The sequence below is a fragment of the Callospermophilus lateralis genome, unplaced genomic scaffold, assembly GCF_048772815.1.
Source record: "Callospermophilus lateralis isolate mCalLat2 unplaced genomic scaffold, mCalLat2.hap1 Scaffold_86, whole genome shotgun sequence".
Taxonomy (NCBI): domain Eukaryota; kingdom Metazoa; phylum Chordata; class Mammalia; order Rodentia; family Sciuridae; genus Callospermophilus; species Callospermophilus lateralis.
The window spans coordinates 1,639,798-1,649,252 of record NW_027516693.1 but is presented as its reverse complement, the minus strand read 5'-3'; positions in this window follow the sequence as shown (position 1 = coordinate 1,649,252).

Sequence of the window (9,455 nt, the reverse complement as noted above, 5' to 3'; positions counted from 1 at the left end):
CAAACCATGCCAAGCACAGACAGGAAGCAGAGGCCTTTCCAAGGTCAGCAAGGACCCCAGCCCAGTTTGCCTCACCTGCACCAGTTCTTCACCAGCCTGGCCAAGCAGGGAGGGGGAAAGCCTTCTCTGCCACCGTGATCATCTATCACCATCTGGCATACAATTAAAAATTTTTAGATAGCAAAAGGCAAAGAATAGGAGATTAGTAATCTAGAGAAAAAAGATAATTAATATAGGCTGAGAAATTACCCAGAGGTAAAAATAACTGTGATTAAAATATTGGAGAAAATAGATGTATATAAAAGGGTGAAAGATGGAGAATTCCAACAACAAATGGAAGCTACAGAAATCAGCAATGAAAATTCCATAAGAGAACTAAAGAACATAATTATTAGACATTAGGGATTCTGGATGCATTTACTACTATCCTGATTACAACACAGACAGAATGGAAACTCACGACACACAGAACCTGACAACAAAGCAAAAGCTGGTGGCCTAGTGGAAAAATGAAAATTCAATACACACTACTACAAGCCCATAAATGGACAGAAGTTCCAAGGGCAGTTGGAGGCCTGTGGCAGAGTGGAAGATGAAAATGCACACCCCATGGCCCAGCAATCTGGCCCCCAGCAAGTGGGCTGCAGTACCTCTGCCTCCTTTACTCCTAGTACAGGTTCAAAAGGATGCTTGACAATGTTCTCAGCAGCATAGCACTGCTTCATGAAGTAAGACAGCTGCGCACATGAAGAGTTTGGGCATTCTTTCAGCTAGGCTGCGACAGTCTAGATGGGCAGCAGCATTGTGTGCAGCTCTCCCTCAGAGGACAACTGGCATTATGGTATGTAAAGTGCCACACAAAGCATGAGGGTCCATATAAAAAATTCATCAGAAATGATGTCATAAAGAAGCATATGCCTAACAGAAGGGATACGAGATACAACATATGCCTAACAGAAGGGATTCGAGGACAACTCAAGGTAGAAGTCGAGAGAGAGAAAAGTGAAGTACCATCAATGCTACAGAAACAGATAAAAAGCTGGGAAAGAACAGTCCATCATTGAGGGACTCTTATTTGACACAACAACAAGTGTCAGGGTGGTCTCCCAGTTTGCCATCTTGTCCTACCAAGCCACGCTGCCTTCCACCATGGACTCGAGTTTTCTGCTGAACTCTCAAAATCTAGACAACTGATCTTAAATTGTCATCACAGTTTCATTCTGTCTATGCTTCATATGGTGTGCCCAGGAGACACTCTTTCTTCCTACTCCACAGGGCGACACAGGAAGCCATGCCACACACAGAAGACTCACTCCTGGTCCTGCAGATGTTGGCCTGAAATGAACACAGGCTCTAACATGACCAGGGTGAGGGTCGGGAGTTCCAGCTCTGTGCCAGACACCTCCCACAAAGACCCCAGGGTTCAAGGCCCAAGAGTAGGTTTACCCGGAGCTCCAACCAGACCCAACCTTCAGGCACCCTCCAGCCCCTCCCCAGGTACTGGATACTGGAAGGCACCTTACAGTTCCAGGTCACCAGGGAGCTCTACTCTAAGCCAACTCTAGACAAGGGCCATCCAACAAGACACACAAGGCCCTAACAGAAGTGGAAGGGGCAGGAATGGAAGAAGTCAGTCCAAGAATGTGATTGTTTCAACTTAGTTCCACTAACAACAGAACTGGAAAAATCATCAAACTCCAAAATTAATTAAAAATACAATGAAAAAGCAACAAGAGAAATTAATGTGTCTTATTTACTTCAGCTATTCTTGCTCTACAGAAATACGAATTCAAGCTTCATGAAGGTAGGACTCTGCCTACTCTGCTCACTGCTGGATCTCCCACAGACATCAACCTAACACAGCTCACCTGATTTAGTAATAGATACTTTTTTAGCCATTTACTTTTTCTTCAGTTTTTCTTTCTATTTTTCCCTATATTTTACTCTTAATACTAGGTGAAGCACATAATATTGTATGAAATTTTTTTATGAACCGTTCTCAAAAACACACAGCATTTGCTCTCAATATTTGCGCTTAAGAATTAATGATATTAGGGTTAGAGTTGTGGCTCAGTGGTAGAGCACGTGCCTAGCATGTGTGAGGCCCTGGGTTCGATTCTCAGCATTGCATATAAACAAATAAAGGTCCATCAACAACTAAAAGAATATTTGGGCTGGGGCTCAGTGGTAGAGCACTAACCTAGCACATATGAGGGCCTGGGTTTGATCCACAGCACCACAAAAAGGTAAATAAATAAAATAAAAGTATTGTGTCCATATGCAACTAAAAAATATTTAAAAAAATAATTGATATTAAAAAATTTCATGACAACTAAATCTAAGAAATGACATACTGTGCCAAGTCAGAAGGGAACATGACAGTATGGAACTAGATTAATATGAAATTCCTTTTACCTCTCTTTGTTATTCAGGAAAATGGAACTCTGCAAATTGGTACTTAATGTTAATACACAGTCATATCATTGCATGTAAGAAGTCAGCATACAGTATTATGTGTTTCACCTAGTATTAAGAGTAAAATATAGGGAAAAACAGAAAGAAAACTGAAGACAAAATAAGTGGCTAAATAAGCATCTATTACTAAATCACTTCTCTGATAGTTCCCCAGCTTAGTGGATCTGAGAATAAGGGTTTTTTCTTTATCAATTTCTCACTACTAATAAATTGTTTCACATGACTATGTGGAACTATCAACATTATCATATTTTAAATGTTAAGAAAATAACAATATAAAAGCTGGTTTGGGATTTTGTTTTTGTTTAAAGTGAAAAAAAATATTTTGCGTATCTTTGCTTATATTTATATTTCATCTCATCACATAGCTACTTCTACAATTTTATTAAAATACATTATATATTTGACTATTGATTATTATTATCCTGCAGGTAACAGAGCCTCTATTATCTTCATAAAACTGTTTTCTTTCTTTGCTTCATGGTATCTAAAATTTCAACAGGTTCTTAAGTCCACTGATCTTTTAAAAGACAATTTTAGCAAAAATTTTACTTAATTTTTATTTCTAGATGTTCCAATGTTTACTTTTTGGTATCTTCAATTTCATTCTCCATGTTTATGTATATGGATCATATGTGCAATAGCTGTTTTAACACATTTGTCCATTAATTTCATCATCTCTATCATTTTCAGGTCATCTCTTCCATCACTAATATTTTGTATTGTTTTCAATTATTTTGCTATCATAAACTGTTAACACTGTACAGAACTCCCCTGCATATGCAGCTTTGTGTTCTTAAGAAATTACTTCATTAGGAGAAGATACATCAAAGTGGGAATCCTAGGTCACCATGCTCTCTTATATTTCAACTTCTGACTTGCTGTGTATGCTGTGAGAAACCAGGCTTAGAATTATAAATTCAAGAATTCAAAGATCAATACAACTAGTGGTTATAACTTGGGTTTGGATCCCATCTCTGACACACCAAGCTGTATAATTCTGAACAAATTACTTAAATGGGTCTTAATTTATTTACCTTATCTGTTAATTGGGGATCATAATGGTATACCTCAAGGGATTGCTATGAGAATTAACTAAAATACATAAAACATCTGGAATACACTAAGTGCCATTTATATGTTTGCTATTACCATTAAAAAGGAATACGAGTAAATAAAGTGGCTTTACAGAACCAAAGATACCATTTTAAGACATGAACTTATGAACATAACTGTATGTAATTTTAAGCCTCTAGAAAGATGTGTATTACACTTGCGAAATTTTCTCTCTTCGTGTATTGCTTCACTACTGGTTTTAAGGGATGGGTAAATATTTTAGCCTTCTGTTAAATACAGGTGAAAAATTAAACTCAATTTGCATTGAACCAAGAGATCAAGAACCATGACACATGTGCAATCATCATATCTACAATCTCTCCTCCTAGGAGGATTCCAGCTCAAGTCAAGATAAAAACGTCAATACAGGAGGTAATTCAAACTATATGTGTTAAGTCAAAGTAACCATGGTGGATACCTGAAATGCCAGCCACTCAGAGGCTGAGGCAGGAGGATGGTGAGTTCAAAGCCAGCCTCAGCAAAAGCTAGGCATTAAGCATCTCAGACCCTGTCTCTAAATAAAATACAAAATACTACTGGGGCTGTAGCTTAGTGGTTGACTTTCCCCAAATTCAATCCCTAGTACCCCCACTCCTTAAAAATTCTCTTAAGGTTGCCTCCAGTAGCTTGGCACAAGGGTGCATTCCTATAATCTCAGCAGCGCAGGAGGCTGAGGCAGGAGGTTTGTGAGTTCAATGTACCAGCTTCAGCAATTTAGCAAGGCAAGACCCTAAGCAATTCAATGAGACACTGTCTCCACATAAAATATAAAAAAGGGCAGGGGATGAGGTTCATTTGTTAAGTGCCCCTGTGTTCAATCATTGGTAACAAAAAAAAAAGTTTACCAAAATTGGTCCAAGTTAGAGACTAAACTGCCTGGAATAAGGGTTTGGCATTTGGAAGGAAGTGAAAGTAGTCAACTATAATTAGGCTTGGAGTATCAAAGGAACATCAGGGAGGCAAGTGTGTGTAAAAACAGAGTAAGCAAGCAGAAAGTTAGAAGAAACATAAGTCTTGGAGTTTTATCTTGAGTGTGGTGGTAGAAAAAGTGGAAGGAATCTGAAGTGAGGTGATCTACAAAGGGGACTGACATAACTGTTTAACAAGCCAACTCCATTCCAGCCCAACTGACTGAGTCAGATGCACAACCACTCTATCTTGGGCTCTGGCAAGTTTTTCTGGATCCAAGTTTCCATACCAACTAAGAACTTCTAGCTATCCAATCGACCAAAGGCATGTTGTGGGAGCATGTTCCCCAGAGCTGCCAAAAGTTCCTGGCATATGATCAATGAAGCACACAATTGGTGAGTGTTCTGCAGTGAATCAGTTAACACATTAAATACCAGGTAACAGAGAAAAACTGGCATGTTAGTGCTCTGTAGAATGCCATGTCAAGGCTAGAATAAGGACAAGGGGAACTTATGTAGGCTGGTCTCCCCAAGAGAATCTGCTCTAAGTCATAGAGTAAGATCTAGTACTCTATCACAGAAAAAAAGTGGAAGTAATCTGAAGATTGCCATCTTTCCATAAAAAAGTGTCAGCATTTTCTGGAATCTGCTAAAAATATGAACCAAACCATGGGCAATGCATACAAAGGACTCTTGTTTTTCTGCCCCATAGCCTCAGGAATAGCATAGCAATACCTGTGGTACTCTCCCTATCTCATTTATAAAGGGAATTCCAATCTATCTCATAGGTTTAGTGATGATTAAATAAAAATAAAGGGCTTGGCTCATAAAAAGTGTGTAATATATATTATGTATTCTTGATTTTATGACCACAAAAATGACAACTAGCTAAATGGTAAGCATGTCCATAAAAACAGCACTTTTAATGCTCTTCTAGCACAGAATAAAAATAGCTTCATTTTTTGTGTGTGTTTGTGTGTGTGTGAAATATTAGATGATCCAAAGATTTTAAGATTGGTCTAAAATAATTATCATTTTTTCCAAACTCCCCAGCCAAATTTGGACCAATAATGTTATGCAACAATAAAGTAGATTTGTAAATCCTATTAACATAAGATTAACAACATAAATTCTGAATAAATAAAAGCAAAACAACAATCTCTAAGTCTGAAAAATTATTCAACAAGAGTCATTCAAGAGACTGGGGTTGTGTCTCAGTGGTAGAGATTTTGCCTTGCATGTACGAGGCACTGAGGTCAATCCTCAGCACCATATAAATGTAAAATAAAAGATATTGGGTCCACCTAAAATTAAAAAAATAAGTATTTTTTAAAAACATTCATTCAAGATGGAACCATGGTTTTAAATGTCTGTATCTTTTAGTTACAATGTTAACTAAAATTACAAAGGTTGGCAACAGAAGCAAAAAGCCATTCATAAGACTAGCATGGCTATTTTGTTAATGAGAAATTACATACCAGTTTCAGCAAACTACAGAGTTCTCTCCTTACATTTTTTTATTATTTATAGAAATTGGAGTTCTCATACTAGAGTCTATTATGACACAGAATTTCTATTAATAGGCAGTAATCAATTCTAAATTATTTTAGCTCAATTTCAGAAAGGCTATTTAAGGTATGTTCATTTTATTTATACTAATTAATAAAAGATTAACCATGTCTACAATTTGACCTAAAAGCTCCAGTAACTGAAGAAAACTATATTCAACAATGTCTTAATTCCAAACCACTGAGTCAGAACATTGACATTTTTGTCTCTAGTACACTAACAAAGGGGGAGGGAAAGAGTGGATATGGGAACAATTTAAAGGGCCTGCTTGTATTAAAATAAGGTGCTATACAAAATGATAAAAAAAATATACAAATGCCTTAAAGGAATAAAAAAGAAAGCCTATACTAAGTACTAGGATGAGTTCATGAAGAGCATGCCAGTGTTCAAAGTTGAAATGCCACTCTTCTGTGACCACATTATTTCCTTACATCTCCATTTCATGGAGTCTGGATTCTGAAAGGTAATAATTCTTATTTTTTTCAAAACCCATTACAAAGAAATTTTACCTCCAAATTATAATTCTCAAATCAAGAAACTTTGTTTTTTATTTACTTTAAGTATATTTTGAAATAAATTTAGATTAACAAAATAGATTTATGAACATAGTATAGAATTTCCATACATCGTTTACCCATTTTCCCCTAAAGTTCACGTCTTACAAAATCATAGCAACATTTGTGAGGCCTAAGAAATTAAAATTGATTCATTATTTGAACTAAACTCCTGTTTTTCCATTAACATTTTTTTTTCAGGTTCTAGGAACAATAGAAGGTACCTCATTGCACTTAATGATTTTTTAAAGTGTAATATATTTTGGTACATGCTACACATTTATGTTCTATTTATGATATTGTTATTATGATTATTATAGATAATAAACCTGAAGTTCTCTGGGAAACATGATTACTGGGTAGTACAAAAAAGTTACATGAAGTGTCATATAAAAATGATATTTCTACTATTGTATTATTTAAGAGAAAACAAAGTAAATTACTAAGATATAGCCCAATGCCTATTTGTCAAGAACTTATGAGAGCAAATGACATAATATTCTAGAAACAGCTCTTCCAAAGAGCTTTGTCACTCACCTATTTTCCAAGACTCTCATGGTAATAAATAAAGAGTAAATCTGTTCAATTAATTCTGTAATAAAGCATAAAGTGGTATTATACTCATAGATAATCCAGTTGTATCAAATATATATATATATATATATATATATATATATATATATATATATATATATATAAATTAGTTTCTTGTCATTTTCAAATACTGTGCATTTGTACTAACATAACAGAAAAAAACTAATTTCAGGAAAAATAATTGCATGGTTTATTAGTGTTATTATCTTTACTTTAAAATTGAAATCATGACGTGTGCCAGGGTCAGGCCCGGGGGTGAGGAGAGGGATACCTGCGGGTCGCTGGGGTCTGACCCAACCCCAAACCCTACCTTGGCTTGCTGCTGGTTTTAGCCCCGGCCCCACTTGGCCCTCTCCTCCGGTGCCCTGGCGGGGCAGGCTCAGCAAGCAGTAAATTTGTGGCCACATTCTGAGGCTGGGCATGCACAGGATGGCAGAGTTCACATGCATGCGTGCTTGTGTACACCAGTGTGACCTAGAAATATACCAACTCCCTGCATATGGAATTGCTCTCGAGACCTCCAGCTGCTGCTACACTCTCCACACAGTTACTCCTCAGGAAAGTCTCTTCACTTTCCAGCTTCTGAGAACAGGGCCAGCGGCCCACCGCTGGCGTGGTAGACACATCACCCCAATTGGAGGAGGGGCAGAGCAGAGCTGCCACCCGTGCCTGCAAGGTAGGCAAACCTGCGACCAACCTGCAGAAAAGGCCCAGCGGCCCGACAGTGTGGTAGACACATCACCCCAATTGGAGGAAGGGCCCAGCTGCTGCCTGCAAGGTAGGCAGATGGCGCATCCTGGAGAAGGGGCCCAGCGGCCCGCCAGCCTAGTTGAAAGATCACCCCAATTGGAGAAGAGGCACAGCCACCACCTGCGCCTGAAAGGTAGGCAGACCTGCAACCTGGAGAACAGGCCTAGCGGCCAGCCAGTGTGGTAGACTGATCACCCCTATTGGAGGAGGAGCACAGACGCCGTCTGCCCCTGCAAGGGAAAATTTGCAACTATACAAGAGCAATATAGATATATAGGGGGGAAATTCAATAACACAACAGTTTCACCAAGCAGAAAAAAAATGCGAGCAGTATGAAAAGACAAGGAAAGAAAGGACCACAAGCAATGCAGGTCAACTCAACTTTAGAAGAGGTAATATCTGCAGCAGACTGAATGTCAGATAAAGAATTCAGGATTTACATGCTTCAGATGATCTGGAGTCTCAAGGAAGACATTAGACAGCAAAATCAAACAATGAAAGATCACTTCAACAATGAATTACATAAACAAATACAAGAAGCAAAAGATCAACTATTCAGGGAGATAGAGGTTATAAAAAACAAACAACCAGAAATACTATAAATGCAGGAAGCAATAAACCAAATTAACAACTCAAATGAGAATACTACCAGCAGAGTAGAACACTTAGAAGATAGAACATCAGACAATGAAGACAAAGTATTTCAACTTGAAAAGAACATAGTCATCTCGGCGAGACTGTTAAGAAACCATAAGCAGACATCTAAAAAATATGGAATAACATAAAGAGACCAAACTTAAGAGTCATTGGAATACAGGAAGGAATAGAGGTCAAAACCAAAGGATTAAGCAATCTGTTAAATGAAATAATATGAGAAACTTCCCAGACTTGAAGAATGAGACAGAATCCCAAATCCTAGAAGCCTACAGGACACCAAATGTGCAAAATCATAAGAGATCCACACCTAGACACATTATAATGAAGATGCCCAACATACAGAATAAGGAGAGAATTTTAAAAGCTATAAGAGAAAGGAAGCAGATTACATTTAGGGGTAAACCAATCAGGATAACAGCTGATCTTTCAACACAGACTCTGAAAGCTAGAAGATCCTGGAATAACATATTTCAAACACTGAAAGAAAATGGGTTCCAACCAAGAATTGTGTATCCAGCGAAATTAAGCTTCAGGATGGAAGATGAAATTAATACCTTCCACGATAAACAAAAGTTAAAAGAATGTGCAGCTAGAAAACCATCTCTTCAAAACATCCTCAGCAAAACATTAAAGGAAGAGAAAATGGAAAATAACAATGAAAACCAACAGTGGGAGGTAGTACAGGAAAGGGAAAAAATAATCAAAGAGGAAAAACAAACCATGTTAAGTAACATAAATAAACAAATATGACTGGAAGAACAATTCATATCGCAATAATAACCCTAAATGTTAATGGCTTAAACTCACTAATTAAGAGACACAGGCTAGTAGA